At 40.6% G+C, this 19,594-nt stretch overlaps 1 long non-coding RNA gene across 2 annotated transcripts in view; it reads left to right on the top strand.

The window, feature by feature from the left end:
* Window positions 1–19,594, top strand: part of LOC132655926 (uncharacterized) — a 254,862-nt gene that overhangs the window by 221,376 nt on the left and 13,892 nt on the right. Inside the window, exon 3 of one of the 2 annotated variants that reach the window (XR_009593886.1) lies at window positions 2,383–3,858. The exons of the other annotated variant lie outside the window; for it this stretch is intronic. This is a non-coding gene — a long non-coding RNA (uncharacterized LOC132655926). Of the gene's footprint in view, window positions 1–2,382; window positions 3,859–19,594 lie in introns of those variants that run through there. 2 annotated transcript variants of the gene reach the window in all.

Below are 19,594 nucleotides of genomic sequence, written 5' to 3' on the forward strand. Positions count from 1 at the left end.
ACGCTGTACTTATTTTAAAGTAAATAATGAATTGGCTATATTACTAAAATAAAATACTAATTAACTTAAGGGAAGGGGCATGGGAGAAGAAGAGGGAGGGAGGGCGGGATTGGGAGGGGATGAGGGAGGGGCGGCAGCTGGGATTCAGAGTGAATAAATTGTAATAAACAAAAAATTTAAAAGAGACATTTAAATACATGTGTGCATTTCAATATCTACTGTATCTGCCATTCATAGGTGAATCCACTTCATGACACAAAACCAAAGCTACCATTTATCATTAAAAGAAATGATGTAATTAGATATTTATTATGCACTGGGCTGTGTCAAAAATCAGTACAAATACTATGTGTCAACCCTCACACCCTCGCTGTGAGGTTCACCAGTGCTTTTGCTTTTAATGTTTAAGAAGTGGAGACTTTCGTCTTCCTAAATCTGTTTTTAATCATTAGTTAGAGAATTAGAACTAGTCAGCCATACTGCTAAGATCTTTGCTTCAAAAAATTTATTTTGCTTGGACTTTGGAAATCAAGATCCAACCAGATTGTCTCTATCCTCAATATATAAAGTCTATTTCAATAGGCGACAGTTTTTTTAAATAAAGAAATAAATTCAGTGAAAAGACATGAACATGAAATTATGGCTAGAGCAGTCTGGGGAGATTTCACAGAAAATATAGAATTTGAGCTGAATCTTCTAGCATGAGTAAGAGTCTTCTGATTGCTAAAGCAGGGGTTGGTAGTGCTTTGGACAAAACTGTGAGACATTCTAAAAGCTTATGTGAGTATTGTATATTGGAGGAAAAAAAATAATAGACGTTAAAGTTTTGAAGCAGAATGGTTTCTTAAAAAATGAGTCCTGTAAGTTTTAGTGCTCTCTCAGTCTCTCTCTGTTTCTTTTTGTCTCTGCAGTTACACACCCTAAACACACACACACACACACACACACACACTCACACACTCACACACACACACACACACACACACACACACACACACACAAGTTGCTTGAGACAGATATATTCAATCTCCTAAATCGCCTAGAAATGACACCTCTATTTTCCCCTGCTGACAGCCTGCCACTGTTTTTTTCTATTTCTTCTCACGGAAATAATTCGATCTTTATTGGACACTCTTAAAGGTTTAGAGGCCAGGCTCTATCCAGCAGAGTGAATGCAGTTTTATCCCGCTTTCACTTATTTCTATCCTTAACAACACAATTACAAATACATGGTGACTGCACAGGCTGGCTCTGACACTGATGTGAGGGAAATATGCAGCAGCCCGGCAGGCCTGAGCGTTTGCAAAGGCGGCTCACCTAGGGTGAGAAATCCAGCTCCAAGCGAGATGAGTAATGATGAGCAATACCGTTAGCAGGGGATGCCCGCAGAAACTGCCCTGCGAGAAAGCGGAACTGTATTGTCGACGAATTATCTCCCCAGCCTTCTTTCTTGTTGTTAGGAAATGGAAAACTACTAAGAGCACTGGTACAGTAGTTCCTGGTTTTGGAGTGTTATCAGTACTTTAGCCTTAGAAATTAGAAAACGCCTGGATCTATTGTAAGCAACACATTTCATCTCTAGCTATATCCGTGCCATGAAGATGTTCGTGAACAATTAAAATGATTTGTTTCCTAGTAAAAATAAAAAATATATATTATGCAAAAACTTTGTATGGATGAACAGAAGGGAGGCAAAATGATATTTTCCATAGTCCTGTTATCCAGGGGAAAGTTTGTTGATACTCGACGTGTTTTGGCAATACCTTTATGAATGATGACCAGTTTTAGCAAGGGCGCATCCTGACACCATTGTCAACAGAGATCACTTTATAGAATGGTAATGTTGAAGAGCTTGGTAATTGTCCCATTTCCTGACACAGCATTTTTAATTTTGTCCGTTTGTGTGTTTGTGAGTGTAGTGCTTACGGGCGTGCGTGCGTGCGAGTGTATGGGCTCACATGTGCATTCACATGTACCTATGAGTTTACATGTTCATGAGCACAGGCCAGAGGATGACTTTGGGTATTGCTCTCTGCATCTCACTGAACTCGGACTCAGCCTCTGTTTCCCAGCAAGGCTGGTGGGAACAGGTCTCCCCCACCCTCCTGGTTCCACCTCCTCTTAGTGTGAGTTGCAGGTGATGGCTTGCTCCTTTATGCTGGCTCAAGGGATCTCACTTGGGTCCTTATGCATGCATGGGGAAGTGCTCCTACCCTTCTAACCAACCCTCCTCTCATCCCTTGATAGAAGATTTTTATACTTTAGCTTTGGGCGGTTGGTAGGCACCATGGAATATATGGATTTTTGTCCATTGTTACGACTTTGATATGAAGACTGTCCCCCAAAGCCTAGTGTGTTGATATTCTAATGTCTTGTTCACAGGTGAGGAGTTTTGAGAAGTCTTCAGATGATGGATGAATCTGCTGACAGACTCATAATGTCGTGTAGTTATTGGGCATTGGTGGAGGCCCTGAGAGGCATGCTACAGAAAGTACATCACTGGACTTTCATTTCATTCTGAGCACTTTCCTCTTCTGTCCTTTTCCTTGTCCCTCTTGTTTTCCCTCCCATCCCTTCCCTTCTCCTTAACCCTCAGTTGGTATGAAGTGCTCATCTTTGCTCTTCTGCATGCTCCCATCAGCATCATGTCGCACTTTCCAGGATACCTGACTTAAATCAACAGGCTCAGAACCTCAGGCTGAAACCACAAGTCATAAACCACAAACTGAAACCTTTCCTCCTGTACAGTGGCTTTAATCAGATATTCTGTCATAACAAGAAAATAACACGGTGATAAATCTCAAAGTTGTCCTTCTACTGCTGCTGCTTTTAGCTGAACATCAAACGAGGTTTAATTGTTTAATATGCTATAAATTCACATCCATCTGTCAGCATCTGGTGATGATAGACATTTTTGGAAAAGTTGGTACAGACTGATTATTGGTTTGGGTTTCACTGACAGTTCAGAGATGCATAAGCTTGAGCCTGGAAATTCAGTTCTCTGGGCATAGTGCATGGACCCACATGTGTGAGTTCTTTAGTGGATTCTCTCTTCAAGACTGTGACTGCTTTGTTTCAGGTTATGCATTGTGTCCGTCCCCTCTCAGGGCTGCTTTAGCCTTCTTTATGTTGTTGTGATGAAACACCTCAACGGAACAACTTTAAGGGAAGAGTTTATTTACCTTGCAGTTCTGTGTTGTAGTCCATCCTGACAGGAAAGTCAAAGCAGGTACTCAAAGCAGCTAGTCACACCCACAACCAAGAGCAGAGAGAGGGAGAGAGAGAGAGAGAGGGAGAGAGAGAGAGAGAGAGATGTCTTCATGACTACTCGTGCTCAGCTCTCTCAGCTCTCTCAGCTCTCTCTGTTCCTTAGACATTCCAGGATCCAAACCTAGGGAGTGGTGCCACCGGAAACGGCAGGTCTTCCCCCTGCAGAGAACATAATCAAGGCAATCTCCCATCAAACCAACCAATGCTGTAGTGACTTCATTTATTCAGACATGAAATTCATCCTTCTCCCAAAGCTGACATGAACTGAACTACAACAACAGCAACAAAAATACAATCCCCCTTCAAACCTTTACCTGTCTAAAATAAGAGGGAGGATATATGTCCTTAGGAGGGATTTTGGAATGCAACATTCTCATTTTTTGGTAAACATTTTTCACCCATCTTACAAATAATGAGTTTCATAGACCATCTCACCTCATGCTTCACTGAAATCTCAAGCACATTTTAGGTTCCTTCTCTTTCATTATGCTTCTGTTTTCCTTCCTTGATTATTTTCCTACATTGTTCTATTTAGCTAAAGATTATTCTCTAATTCTAAAGGGAAGTGAATTTATGTTTTTCAACGCCATTCTCATAATGCTGCTCATCCAGAATTATAAAAGAATTTTGAAGTATAAGTTAACAAATGCCCAAGTGTTCTTTCTATATTTTAAAATAAAAATAATTCTCATATTTTCATAAGTATCAAGTATTTAGACCTCTCCTTAACAGTTAACATAATTAAATCAGAAAATATAATTATTTTCTTCTCTCTCATCTTCTTCCCCTAGTGTTCTTCAGTTTAGTTTTCTTGTGAAATTTTATAAAGATATTTGTAAGTCTTATAAACACATTTTAAATAAAAATAAGTAATAAAGCATATATAGAGAAATCATGTAGTTTTCTTTTAAAAAGTGATGTTTGTTTTGGGTTGGTGGCTCATGCCTTTAATCCCAGCACTTGGGAGGCAGAGGCAGGCAGATCTCTGAGTTTAATGTCAGGCAGATCAAAACAGTGAGATCCTATAAACAAAGAAAAAGAAAAAAAGTGGTGTTTGTCGAATGTGGCCTGTGGATAGCAAACTATTTCAACATCAACTGGACCTGTCAATCATAGCATCAAAACTGTTAGCCAGACCCAGAAAGATGTCAGAACACAGCCATATAAGGTGAATGCCAGCCACATCCAGTCATCTTGTTCCTATGTCGCTCTTTTCTATGGCTAGACCTACAATTTCAGGCAGGTTACTCTGAACTACCTTTGGTATGAAATGATGCCGAGTTATGCATGCATATGAGTGTGTAAATAATAACACTAGTCTTTTTCAAAAACTATGAGTAACAGCCAAAGTTCAGGGAATTGGAGCATCTTAGTAGGGCTTGCTTGTAGAACTGGAGTACAAGGAAGAAGAAGTCAAGAGGGAAGAAAACACAGGGTCCAAACCAGAGTCTGGGTCAACGGGGGCCTTCGCAAACCTTACTAAAGGGTGCATATTCTGTCTGTAGGCTGTGATTAACCATGGAAAAAATTAGGCTGGGTGCAGGCTTTGAGTTTTAGATGCGGTGGGGACACACATGTGACACACACTGATTCTCCACTAGCGTTTACATGTTCACATTCTCATCTCCCTGACAGTGGAGGAGGAAGCAGCCCCTGGCCGAGGCCTGTCAACACCTTTGGCCTGTCTTCTCACTGTCCATCCCGTGTCACCAGGAGAAAGAGTCGTGAGGTTTATAGCTATAAACGTGGATAAAGTCCTTTAGTATATTACATATAAACTTTATTTCCAGTTTATGTAAAACCTGGGCATACACCTATGAACACCTTTATAATTTGCAGAAAATAGATTAAGAATAAATTCTGAGCGACTGTAGAGAGCTGCACTCAGGGGCTCTAGCAAGAAATGACCTCAGATAAGCTCTTGAAATGTCATGGAATCTGAACTATTGAAATATTTTTTCCAGCTGAGCCGGAGTCATAGTATAACATATTATAAATTGAGGCAGTAGTTAAATAATTTGATGCAAAAGGAAAAAATGATGTAGACAAAACCAGATAAAAGGGACAGAATTTTGCTTTGTGGAAAGCAGAGCTGTGGTAGGAAACCTGGCGTCTAACTGGTGGACTGACGGAGACCCACTGCTTGACAGAGAAAGGGTTCTAGCGGAGCTCAACCACGGGTTTCCTGCGTAGGTGTGAGCCTCGCCCTCTGGCATTCTACTACGTCTTCACGGTGAGTATCAGATGAACCCTGATGGTTTGGGCGGGGGTGGTGGGAGGGAGTGTTCCTCCGAAATGTGTCTGTGTGTTCTGTTCCTGATAAAATCTGTATCAGGATGAGCTATTTAATCAGACAAAGCCTTCTGCAGTTTTACCACAACCAAACTGTCTTGATGGATGGGGTGCATTTAACGTCAACCACCTCTCAGCTTTCTGTAGAGTAGAAACACCTGACTGGAGGCTGCCTTAGCTTCCATGTCAACACAGTGATCGATGACGGAGGTGCGTGTGCGTGCGTGCGTGCGTGCGTGCGTGCGTGTGTGTGTGTGTGTGTGTGTGTGTGTGTGTGTGTGAAGTTCATTGTCATGAAACAGGAGGCCTAATTATGAGACTGGAGATTTCTTCTTTTCCCCAATGCTCTAGCAACACACTAATTACAGCAGTATCTAAACCTGGTGTGTTGTGCTTGACTAGTGAGAAAAACTTAAAAACGTTAGAAAACATACTGAACGTTCAAACCACAGTTCCAAGAGACAGAACAAGTGAGGGAAACATTTAGACATGGCTTGATGCTTGAAATAGTTACTGGGGTGGGGAATTTAAAACAACTGTGGAGAACATGCCAAGGCCTCTCATGGATAATGTAGCGGAGAAATGGAGATTATTACAAAGGACCAAAGGCAATGCTGGGGGCTAAAATGCTATAACAAATTAAAAATAAAGAATGTGTTTAAAAAGCTTGTACGCGGAGTGGCTGGGAGATTTCCAATGCTTGAGGCTATCACAATAGAATCTCCAAAACGGAAAAGGAAACAGGAGGAAAAAGCCCATAAGCACAAAAAGATAGAATATCCACAGCCTGTGGGACAGCTATAAAAGATAAATAATTACTAGGGAGGTAAAGAATAGTAAAAGAAACGTTTTAAATAATAATGACAAAGAATTTCCCCAAGTGACAGTCATGCAGAATAAACCGCGGATATGAAAAGCATAGGGAAAACCTGGGAGGATCATGGCAAAACAAAACACAACCCCCCACATCTTTGGTGTATTATTTCAAACAATGCTAAAGAGAAAATCTTGAAGGATGCTACATGAACAAACCACAGTATCTAAGGAGTAGTAAAGAGATGAACTAAATTTCACGTTTATACAAGAACCATTCAAGCAAACAAAATCAGAACCAAACAACAGGGTGACAAACTGAAAATAGTAACAGATATGATACCGTATTAATACAACGTTATAAAAATCACTTTGTCAGTAACCTAAATGAACCAATTGAGAGACAGATTGTCAGTATGGATTAAAAAATTAGGATCCAAAATAGTGACATCATTTTATTGATTTTTTTTTCTATCATACGTGGACTTGGAGAGGGATCAGAGCAGAAGGTATCTGGTTGGTTGGGGCAGAAATGGAGGGAGAGAATGTGAGAAATGACTGGAATTGGGAGGGGCAATGTGTAAGCATAGTGTAATAAAAGCTTCCGGTGTCCTGTGAGGGTGATCCTAGTGAGGACCCCTCGTAATAGAGACATCAGAGCCTGTCAGGCCATCCTCTGTTCCTAGGCAAGGCTTCCAGTGGTGGGAATGAGGCACCAACCCCGCCAGAAAACCTCCAACCTACAGTCTATCCTTCCTGCAAGGTGCTTTAGGGCATTGGAGCTACAGAACTTGAAGTGTCCAGCGACTGGCCTAATTTAATGCCCAAGCCACGAAAGGGTGTCCGTGGCCAACACTGCCTGGATGGCCAGGAAAAGGAGGCTGGATACACTCATCATAGGAAAAAACCCGATAAAATGATTCCTAGTGATATTCTACTGTACTCATTAATCTGTGCCTAGGCCAGTTGTCATCAGAGAAGCTTCTGGCAGCTGACAGGAGCAGACGTAGAGACCCACAGCCAAAGATTTAGCCGGAGAGAACCCAGATTGGTGATCTCGATTCAGTTCCCCTGCTTGGAGCTTGAGAAACCCCACAAAAGATGGGAAGGAAGAGTTGTAGCACCCAGAGGGGTTGAGGACATCAGGAGGATATGTTCCACAGACATCAAGTAAGAAGGGCTTTTGGTGGTTCACAGATAATGAAGGGGCAACCATGAGGCCTGAATGGGTCTGTCTGCATCAGGTCCTAGCTTATGAGTTACAGTTGTTAGCTTGGTGTTCATGTGAGACTCCTAACAATGGGAGCAGGGGTGTCTCTGACTCTTTCGCCTTCCCTTGAGACCCTTTTCCTCCTTCTGGGTTGCCTTGTCCAGTCTTGATATGAGGGGTTTGTGCCTAGCCTTATTGCATCTTGTTATGCCATGTTCAGTGGATATTGCTGGTAGGCCTGTTCCTTTTTGAAGGCAAATGGAGTAGGAATGGATCTGGGGGAGAGGAGAGGTGGGGTGGGAACTAGAAGGACTGAGTGGGGGACTGGAAAGAGTGGAGGGAGGAAAAACTAATGTATTAAAACTGGAATGTATTAAAAACAAAAAATAAATAAAAAGGAGAGAATAAAAAATTCACTGCAAGTGAAGGATGATATATACCTTCCCGATGGTGAGTGCTCTCTGTCATGAACAACTCCACATTTGGCTAAGGCTGAGGATCTGGCTTGCTTCCATGTATGTGGACCTATCTGCATTGCCCACGTGACACGCCTGGGTTGGCTACCCAGAGGTTATTTAAGCTGTGGGCTGGCTTTCCCCAGGGTCAGATGATTGTTCAAGGTTCCTGAATAAACTGCATTGAAAAAAAAAAAAAGTAAATTCTTGAAGAACAATATACAACATACACTGTGATGTATTTACCAAAACAAAGCTACAGTAGCTACGTTAATTTCAGACTGAACTGACCTATAACAAGGGTGACAATAGGGCCATTGTGATGTGGTAGGTTCTCTAAGAAGACATGATAATTCTCATTGTGCATATGCCAAGTAACAGTGTTAACTTATGAAAACTGTATGGAGAAATAGTTGAATTCACTATGGCTGTTGAAGATGTCAGCATCTCTGTATCAGAAATGTTCAGTCCTGGAAGTCAGAAACCAGTGAGAAAACATGATCAGCAATGCTGTTCTCAAATGTCTACTGTGAGCATCTGCAGAGCGCTTCGTGCACAGCCAGTCCAATATGGTGAGTCATGTGCACAAGAACATCCACTTGACAAACCGCTTCTTGGCCATAAAGCAGACCATAACAAATGTGCAAGAACAGAAGCCACAGATGCTTTTAGGTCACAATAGAACTATAAATCAAACAGAGAGCTATGTGGACAACTACCTTATTACTTGCAAGTTGAGTCACACACTTCAGTATATCTATCAGGAAAGATATTCTGTAGGAATTTTAGACTAAATGAAAATAAATAAGTAACAAACCTGTCAGAAGTTGAGAATGTGGTACCAGAACTTCCCAGAAGGAAACTGACAGCGTGCATGCTTGCATCACTCAAGATGCATGCATCTGAGGAAGGAGAGTGAGAGGGTGTCTCACAACGACTCTGCAGGAATGTGAAGACAAGTCTAGATGAGAGTGAAATAAACTGACCACAAGGAGTAAGATGTGTGTTGTTTGGGAATGGAGCAATGAGGATGCCCCTGCTCATAGAGGATGTGTTAACCCATGCGGAAAGCTGGAACCGGAAGAAGACTCCCACAACAAACCAACAATTACAGAGCGTCTTCAGGATACAAGGGGAAGAGGCAGAGTCAATTGCTTTCCATAAGTGAGTAAGACAGAATTAAAATAAAAAAAAAACATAGATACCATTTACATTAACCTACAATGATAAAATATTAGATGTAAGCTTAATTAAATATATATAAGAGACTTATGAGGAAAACTATAAAACTCTGATGACTTCACCTGGATTTTGGACTTTGAAATAGGCGTGATAGAAATGGAGGGATGTTCTGTGTCAATGATAATAAAGGCTTAAGAGTGTAAAGTTTGAGTTCAGCAGAACATCTCTATGGTCATGCAGACCTTGTCACAATTTGTGTGTGTGTGTGTGTGCTAATGTGTTAATGGCTAAGAGAGGTAAAGTTTATCTAAAGAGACAGATGGCCAAAAGCACTAAGGTAGTGTGCAATGATATTTCAGGGCAGATGGAGTCTTACTCATGTTTGTATATATTACTTGGACACTCAAGTTGATGGCTGAATTGAGTCTTTGGGTTCTGTCTGCCTAATGCACAAAAGTAGCTGGGGGTCAAGATTGATAGATGCAGCTCAGGAGTCATCATCATGTCACCATTTTAATGCAGGATGAATTTTTTCTTTTTGTCTGCCTGCCTGTCTGTCTATCTACCTACCTAGCTATCATCTATGTATGTGTCTGTCTGTCTTTATCCACCATCTATTCAATTTACCTCTGAATCATAGCCCCCTCCCTCCTCTCCTCCTTTCCTCTTTCCACCTTCCCCTTCTACTACTCCTCAGAAAAGGGGAGCCTCCTCCCACCCTAGCACATCAAGTCCTGTCACTTCTGAGCACATCCTCTTCTCCCATGGCCAGGCAGCCCCACCAGGGGAGTGATAAAAAAGTAGGCAACAGAGTCCATGTCAGAAACAGCTCTTGCTCCTCTTATTAGGAGACCGACATGAAAATGGAGCTGCCTATCTGTGTAGGGCCCTAGGTCCAGTCTACACATGGTGCTTGGTTGGTACTTCAGTTTTCTCAAGTCCCTGCTGGGCCCTGGTTAGTTGGCTTTTTTTAGTCTTCTTGTGGCAGGCACTCCTGTCCCCTTTGGGACCTTCTTTCCTTTCCCACACTCTTCTGCAAGACTTCTTGTGCTCCAATGAATGTTTGCCTGTGAATCTCAGCATCTGTTTTGATTCGTATGCAGAACCAATTTTAAGACAGAAGATCCCTGGAGATGTTCTGCCTTTGAATGAAAGGTATGAAGTATGTGTGGAAGAAGAAGTCAGAGTAGTTTTAAAAACATCATTTAAACACTGAAAATGTCATTAAATCTATATATTTTAGGATAGATATAGATAAGCTTTTAAATAATTTTTTTTCAGTTAGCATAAGCAAGTATCTACGACTACCCATGACTTATAGAAAATCACATATCAGCGGTTTTACATATTTCATTTGTAGTACATTGTAATATTGCACAAATACTGGAGTATTATTTTATACAATAACTGTGTGTATTATATGTAAACTGGAAATTTGATCCAAGTTCTCTTTTGCTAATTATATCCTTATTTAAACAGGTTTTCCTCTAGGCAGCAAAATAAGCTAGAAGCTACTGAAGGGCGGACTTTAGTTAAAAGCTAGTGTCTTAACCACATATTGCCTGATAGCACGAATACAGGAATGAAAGTAAGAGACAAACAAAATGACTCAGAAACGCACTAACATTCTTTTTTTTTAATTTATTTTTTTCTTTATTAGTTACACACTATTGCCTTTGTATCCCCCTGTGGTTCCCTCCCTCCTCCTGTCCCAATCCCTCCCTTCCTCCACCCTCTGCATGCATGCCCCTCCCCAAGTCCACTGATAGGCGAGGTCTTCTTTTCCTTCCTTCTGATCCTAGTCAATTAGGTCTCATCAGGAGTGGCTGCATTGTCTTCTTCTGTGGCCTGGTAAGGCTGCTTCCCCCTCAGGGGGCGGTAACTAAAGAGCAGGCCAATCAGTTCATGTCAGAGACAGCCCCTGTTCCCATTACTGGAACCCACTGACTGAACTGCCACTAACATTCTTACCACAAGGTTTTGTCACGTTAAACTTCATTCAGTAACAGAGGTGTTACTTTCCGATTTGGGGCGATATTTTCCCGAGGAAAACGATGGCTTGTAACAGTTCAGTCTTGTAGCTAACGACTCCTTGTGCAGCAGGGGCTGGTTTCCATTTGTCATTCTGCTTCAGGCTTGGAATCCCTTCTTGGAAGTCCAGGCCTGCACCAGTATGGTCAGCTCACATTTTTTTCCTTGTTTGTTACTGCTGAGACAGGTTTCCTTATGCAGCCATGTTGGTTTGGAACTCATTGTGTAGTCCAGGCTGTCCTCACATTGTTCTCCTGCTTCCATTTCCCTAGTACTGGGATTACAGGCAGGCACTACTAGATCTTATTTAGTTCAGCTTGTTTTTTTATCTGAGCATGTCGAAACCTGTATCAAAATTCACGAGGAGAAGTTCCAGAGACCTCCAGCTGGATCAGGAAGTATTTAACAGCAGACTAAAATAAATGGCCGTTCTCAGCAGTTAACCTTTGCCAAGCCACAGAAGCGTAATAACCCAACAATGTCAATGAAATAGCGAAGACACGGAAGGAAGAGCTAGGCCCGGGGCATGGTTTTGGTTGCTGTCATGGTGGTGGCATTAGCAGAGAAATCTGCCCCCAATTAGAACTCAGTTGATTCACATGTAAAACCGTTTGGAGTTCAAGCCAAGTGAAATTCCATTTCACTCTTGGCCAACAGAGTGGCGCTGAAAAGAAGCTGCAAAGAACATTTTCACGTGTCTGTCATTTAACTCTCTTCTCCCACCTGCACACAGCCAACAATTCATCAGTTTCGCCAGCTGTCGGCCATAATGGAGATCACATTTAACTCTTTGAAGGCGCTTGATTCACCCGAGCTTTCCCGTCCATCAGAGATGCTGTCTGCCATTGTTACTGGCCACCCAGCATTTTGCTCCCTCTCCAAGAGGAGTGGGTAGTTAGCTCAGCCAATTGTCAGGGCATTGAGAGAATCACTGCCATTTGGATTTATTACTCACAGCTGCTGGAAACAAAGGGATGCGCAAAGCTGTCCCGAGTTTCCCTGGGTATCTAGCAAGAAGAGAGAGCTGGGAGAAGAGGCAGGTCCGCGGGATGAGAAGAGTTCTGCATTCATGGATTACACGATTGCGTCTTCCGGCTTTTGGCAGCGTGACTTAAACAAGTTTTACTCTCCTAAATTTTAGTCTCTATGCCTACACTGTCTGCGTGTATTCGTATCTTAGAGACCGATCCTTTATTTCGCATGAGGCAGTGGTGGTTGTTAATCGCCCTCACTGCTGCAGGGCGTGGCTGTCGGTCCTTGCCCTCCGCCGAGGGGCGGGGCTTGGTTCCACATCCTCCCTTTCTGCCCTTTTCTCCCCATTTCTCCCCTTCCTGCTTTCCCCAACCACGCCCAGTTTGCGCTCTCCCGCCCTGCTCCCAGTAAACCTGCATTTATATAATATAGCTTCGTCTCTTCGTTAGCTCATTCTGTTTTATTTAATCCACCAGTAGTAGCACAGTTAACAAAACAGCTAGAATGCTTGACAAGAAAAAGACAATAGTATAGACAATAGTACAGAAGGAAGCATTAGGAAGAGCCACAGAAAGTTCCTTCCTTTCTTCCTTCCTTCCCTCCCTCCTTCCTTCCCTCCTTCCCTCCTTCCCTCCCTCCCTCCCTCCCTCCCTCCCTCCCTCCTTCCTTCCTTCCTTCCTTCCTTCCTTCCTTCCTTCCTCCTACCTTTCTTTCTTTCTTTCTTTCTTTCTTTCTTTCTTTCTTTCTTTCTTTCTTTCTTTCTTTCTTTCTTTCTTTCTTTCTTTCTTTTTATGGAAAAGGAAATAGTTTATTTGGTAAAAACAGAAACATGAAATTAAATTTCACCACATTAATTGCTTTCTTTTAAGGTAGCTCCAAAAAATTAGATTCCTTCCCTCCTAAACATGCCTTTGCTGCTGCTTTAAGAGGCAGCAATGAAAATATAGAGCATAACTATACATTTTTAATAATACCTCTATAAAAATTCTAGAAAATACTGAAGCTTTACTTTTAAATACAATTCAAGAAAATTTTACTGACCCACTGCTATTATTTCATTTTTCAATTGTGAAGATTTTGCTCATTTTATTGAAAATAAAATTTTCCATATATTTGAAATAGATTTTGATTAAAAACAGATTTTTTCTCACATAATATAACCTGATTTTGGTTTCCTCTTCCTCTTTTTCTACCCCCTTTCCCTCATCCTGCTTCACTATGTTTTTTTTGTAAACTTCCTTTATTATATTGAGATGTGTCTCTTTTATTCTTAGTTTCTCCAAGACTTCTATCATGAGGAAATGTCAGATTTTGTTAAAGATCTTTTCTGTGTCTAAAGAGATGATCATTTGGTTTTTATTTTTTAAGTTGGTGTATACGGTGTATTGATTTTCATATATGGAACCATCCCTGCATCCCTGGAATGAAGCCTGCTTGGTCATCTTTTTGATGTGTTCTTGGATTTGGTTTCCAAGAATTTTATTGAGTATTTTCGCATCAATGTTCATGAGGGAAATTGGTTTGTAATTCTCTCTCTCTCTTTTTTTTTGTTAAGTCTTTGTGTGGTTTGAGTATTAGCGTGACTGAGGACTCAGAAAATGAATTTGGCAATGTTAGTTCTATTTCTGTTTTGTAGAATAGTTTGAAGAATACTGGTATTAGATTTTCTTTGAAAATATGGTAAACTTTTGAGCTGAACTTGTCTGGTCCTGGGCACTTTTTTGGTGGAGAGACTTTTAACGACTGTTTCTCTTTCATTAGGGGTTATAGGTCTAGTTAAGTAGTTTATCTGATCTTGATGTAACTTTGGTAAATAGCACCTATTGAGAAAATTATTCATTTCTTTTAGATTTCTGGTTTGGTGGAGTACAGGTTTTTAAAGTCTGTTCTTATTATCTAGAGTTCCTCAGTGTCTGTTGTTATGTCCCCTTTCATTTCTAATGTTGTTAGTTTATCTGATTTTTAGTTAATTTTAATAAAAATTAGTTAATCTTAATTGATTTTCTCGTAAAACCAACTCTATTACATCGAATCTTTGTTTTCTTTTTTCCTTACACTCTTTCTTTCTTTCTTTCTTTCTTTCTTTCTTTCTTTCTTTCTTTCTTTCTTTCTTGTCTACTCTTTTTGAGTGTGACTTCTTTCTGTTCTCCAGCTTTCTGGTGTACCCTTAAGTTGCTGATACAAGCTCTCCTGATTTTTTTCTTCAAATATAGGTACTTGGTGCTATGAACTTGCCTCTTAGAACCATCTTAATTGTGACCCATAGTGTGTGTATTTGCTGTATTTCTTTTCATTCAATTCTAACATTTTAATTTCTTTCTTTACTCATTTTTCATTTAGTAGTGACTTGCTCAGTTTCCATGGGTTTGTAAGCTTTCTGATTTGTTTTTTCTGAAAACTAGTTTTAATCCATGGTGATCTGATAGGATGCAGCCTGTTATTGCAATTTTTCTTGTATCTGTTGAGACTTGTTTTGTATCCAAGTATCTGATCAGTTTTGAAGAAAGTTCCATGAGGTGCTGAGAAGAAAGTGTATTCTGTTATGTTTGGGCAAGAAGGTCTATAATTATCTGTTATGTCTATTTTATTTATAACACCAGTTACTTCCGCATTTTTCAGTTCAGTTTTGGTCTGGGTGACCTGTCTGTTGGAGAGATGGGCAGTGAGGTCTCCCACTGTCAGCGCATGAGGGTCAGCACATGGTTTAAGCTGCAGTAGTGTTTCTTTTATGAACTTGAGCACTCTAGTGTTTGGTGTAGAAATGTTTAGAGTTGCCATATCCTCTTGGATTTTTCTTTTGATGAATATGAGGTGTCCCTCTTCATCTCTTCTGATTAGTTTTGATTTGAGGTCTATTTTGTTAGATATTAAAATAGTTACCCCAGCTTGTTTCTTAGGTGCAGTTGCTTGGGCTGTTCTTTCCTATCCTTTTACTCTGAGGTAACGCGTACCCTTGATGTGAGCATGTGTTTTTTCAATGCAGTTAAAGGATGAATCCCATTTTTGCATCCACTTTGTTAGTTTGTGTCTTTTTATTTGGGAATTAATATCATAGATGTTGGAAGATATCAATGAACAGTGCTTGTTGACTCTTGTCATTCTATTGCTGTTGTGGGGGGTGATGATGGTGGTTTGTATGTATGTGTGCGCGAGTCTTTTATAACTTGATGGTCTGGGATTATTTATTCTTTGTATTTTCTTGGGTGTACTTAATCTCTTTAGGCTGAAGTTTTCTATCTAGTGCTTTCTGTAGGGCTGGATTTGTAGATATATATAGCTTAAATTTGGCTTTATTGTGGAATGTCTTATTTTCTCCATTTAAAACTTTTTCCACTGTAAGTTTTTTTCTGAGTACTGTAGTCTGTGGCATCTCTGGTCTCTTAAGGGTCTATCAGGTATCTATTAATACCCATCTGGTGTTTGAGTCTCCATTGAGAATGGATCTGCCTTTGTATGTTCCTTAGTCTTTTTGCTTTCAGTTTTTAATATATGTATGTTCTGTATGTTTAGTGATGAGGTGAATCACTTTTCTGGTCAAGTCTACTTGGTGTTCCTCCATGCTTCTTGTACCTTGATAGGCATCTCCTTCTTTAATTAGGAAAGCTCTCGTCTATGATTTTGTTGAAAATATTTTTTGTGCCTTTGACCTGTGTTTCTTCTCCTTCTTCTATTCCTATTATTTTTAAATTAGGTCTTTTCACAGTGTCCCAGGTTTCTTGAATGTTCTGTGCCACAGCTTTCTTTTAGACTTATATGCCTTTGACCGAGGTATGTGTCTTCAGTGCTTTGAGGTTCTCTTTTTCATCTTGTGTATACTGTTGGCGGATCTCACCTCTGTAGTTACTGTTCAAGTTCCTAAATGTTGCATTTTCAGATTTGCAGTCAGTTAATTTTTTTTTTATTGATTCTCTTTCTGCTTTTAGGTCTTGAACAGTTTTATTCACTTCTTTCCACTATTTGTTTGTGTTATAATTATTTCTTTAGGGGACTTGTTCATTTCCTCTTTAAGAACCTTTATCATATTAATATTTTAATGCCATTGTCTTGAGTTTCATCTATGTTGGAATATTCAGGGCTTACTGTGGTAGGCTTACTGTGCTCTAATGGTGATACAGCGTTCTGGTTATTGATTTTGTGTTTATACTTTAGTATATACTTGGGTCTGGAAGACTGTAATTTTAGGTGCTGATTTTATCTTTGTTGGGTAGTGTTTTGTGCCTTGGTTTCTATTGCTCTCTCTAGAGTATGGTGGCTGTGTGATGTCTGGTAGGAAATTATTCTGTGATCCTGACATGTGTGGCCCCTTGGTGTTTATGGAGTGTTTCTAGGTTTTGTGAACTAATATTTAAGAATGAGGATGGGCTAGGAGGAGAGTCTGAGGGGGTCCACCGGAGGAAGGAAAGCAGGGATTTCTACCAGGGTCTGGTTAGTCCTTTGGAAACGGGGGCAGAGAGCGAGGAGGGGCCCCAACAGGTGGCCTCCTACAGAGCTGGGGACTAGAATGGGAATTTACATATGAAGGAGAGGAGGAGGACTGAAGATCTGAAGCTTGCCTATGCTTGGCTGGCCTACTTGCTTCTCTGGCAGGCCTGGTAGATGTGTTCCCAGAAAAAGTCTGCTGGTCCTCTCCATACATGGTCCTTGGTTGTGGTATCATTCTTTTCAGGGCCCCCAGGGCTCAGTTTTTATGGCTCTGTTGGTCTCTTTCTGGATCTCCTGTCTCCTTCATGTTTTTCTATCTCCCCTTTCTTCCATAAGACTCCCTGCATTCTGCCCAAAGTTTGGCTATGAGTCTCAGCTTGTGCTTTGATACCTCATCAGTAGAGTCTTTCAGGGGCCAGCTGATAGGCTCCTGTCCTGTTCCCTGTCTTCTCCAGCAAACCCTGCCTCAGATGTATCCTATAGACTCAGTCTCCAAGTGGGGTCCCTAGTAAGGGCAGCAGGGACTTTCTTGGGCATGATTTCAGTGGCAGGCTCTCTAAACACCTCCCCCCTGGGGGGTGCAGCCTTCCCAGGCCACAGAAGAGGACAATGCAGCCAGTCCTAATAATACTTGATAGGCTAGGGTCAAGTAGAAGGGGAGGTTCACTCCCCTATCAGTGGACTAGGGGATTGGCAGAGGGGGAGAAGAGTGAGGGAGGGTGGGATTTGGAGAAGATAAAGGAGGGGGCCACAGCTGGGATACAACTTGAATAAATTGTAATAAATGATAATGATAAAAAGTTTTTTAAAAGCCTGCTGGTGTGGGAGAATAAGATAATAGGATGAGAAGGGAGGATGGTTGGAGGAAAAGATCCATGTGATCTGTGGAAGATGAAGTTACAGAGAGGCCACAGCAGATGGCTTGCTACAGCGCAGGAGATGAGACTGGGAATTGGGTTTTAGGAGGAGAAGGATGGGGAAGACCTGCGTTTAGCCCCCTGAATCCCTGGCTGCAGTAGCCTGCAGCTTCTCAGAGAATGCCTGCTGGAGCTAGGTGCTGGAATAAAGCAATGTGCTGGGGAAAGGAATTTGGAAGAGAAGGTCTTTGTGGTCCATTGGCTAGGGAGGAAAGGGAGGCCTCAGGAGGTGGCTTGTAATGGAGCTGCTGATGAGACCAGGGGAGATGAGTTGTGTAGGAGGGACAGGGGAGCTCTGTGGTAGCCTGTCTGCTTCCATGATTAGAATCACACCCATAGGAGATAATTTACAAAAACGAGTAGGTGGAGGAGAGAATAAAATGCAGCCTAGCAGTAGGGAATTGCATACAGAAGGTCCAGCACTTTGCAGGAAGTACTGTTGAAAGGAGGTAGAATATCAGAAATTCATTTGCTGGAGATAGAGGTTATAGAGGATTTGACCACTAAGAATTTGAAATTTCATCTTAAAAGCAAGATGAGAAACACATGCAAGGCTATGATCTTAGAACAAAACTGGTTGGAAGAAGAAGATGATAAAAGATGACCATTTGACCATTGAAATAACAATCCTGGCACCATCCAATGAATGATTCTTGGTTATATGGAATTTGTTACAAGTGTGAGAGGCATTGAAGAAATATTAAGTGATTCTGTTTGATAGAGAAGCAAGTGAAATTCTCATAAATGGAACATTTAAGAATCCGCCGTTGCTATGGTGGATGCAATGCATAGTAATTATTTTAGCAGAGGAAGGGGGAGATTATATCAGAAGAGCTGAACTGATTTTTGCACACTGTAATTTCTGTTTTAAATAAAGTAACAGTACCAACTGTGATGCTATCCATTTCCATAACTCAAATATCTATAATTAAGCAACTTATTTCATCTATCCCTACTTATTATGAGTGTCAAAGTTTTTAAACCTTAATAGCTTTCACAATGCTTTTCAACTGAGAAAAATTTAATAGAAGAGAATAAAAATATCCCACAGATATCCAGGAGCTAATGAATAGATGGTGCGTTTCTTTTCCTTATATCTTTATTAATAGATACAGAGACAACGAGTTTTATCAGGTGCTTTTCTCTAGAAACCTTAAAGATCCTTTTTTTTTTTTTTAAAAAAAAAGGCTGCCTTTATTCATTTTGCTATTTTAGTGTTCCACAACAAAAAGAAATACTTAGAAAATTTCCTTGGAGTTAAGGTATTGACACAGGAATTGAGTAATAAGAGGTTAGTCAAGGAAGTTGCAAGTTTTTAAAAAATAATAAAGTTTTTAAAATTAAAAAAGTGTATGGGATTCATCTCGTGGTTGGATACTGAGAAATGAAATTAAAATCCTTCTGTTTCAACATGAGAGCATGTAAACAGGGTGTATTGACTTATGGATAACTTCATCCTGAGCAAAACAAAAATAGGTCTTGACATCCCCAATATCAGTTTATAAAATAGACGGGTGCCTGAGGACAGACCGAACTTTGAACAGCACTAATTGCTTTGTCTTTCTGTGTTCTTCAGGTTCACCAAGGCTGTATCCAATAGTAAAGATCAAAGTTCAAGATGAAGTAATCAATGTTCCACACTAATTAGCTTCCTAACCATAAATCACTTTGGCGAAAGGAAAACACTGAGAGCCCAGCACCATTTTTATTTGCTTATTTAAAAATCTGTCGTTTCTAGCACGTCTGTTTTACACTTTCTGTTAATATGAGAAGAGATTTAAAGTAATATTATGTTGTTGTCATTTTGATTGGTCTTTTAAGATAGAATTTTACTATGTTGGTTAGACTGGCCTTAAGTTCAGGAACCTCATGCCTCAGCCCTCCAAATATCTGGACTCTTAGGCAGTTAGAATTATTTTTTTTTATTTTTATTTTTAAAATTTATTTATTGTTTATAAATTACAGTTTATTCACTTGGTATCCCAGCTGGAGCTCACTCCCTCATTCCTTCCCAATCCCACCCTCCATCC

Source organism: Meriones unguiculatus, chromosome 8, assembly GCF_030254825.1.
Source record: "Meriones unguiculatus strain TT.TT164.6M chromosome 8, Bangor_MerUng_6.1, whole genome shotgun sequence".
NCBI lineage: Eukaryota > Metazoa > Chordata > Mammalia > Rodentia > Muridae > Meriones > Meriones unguiculatus.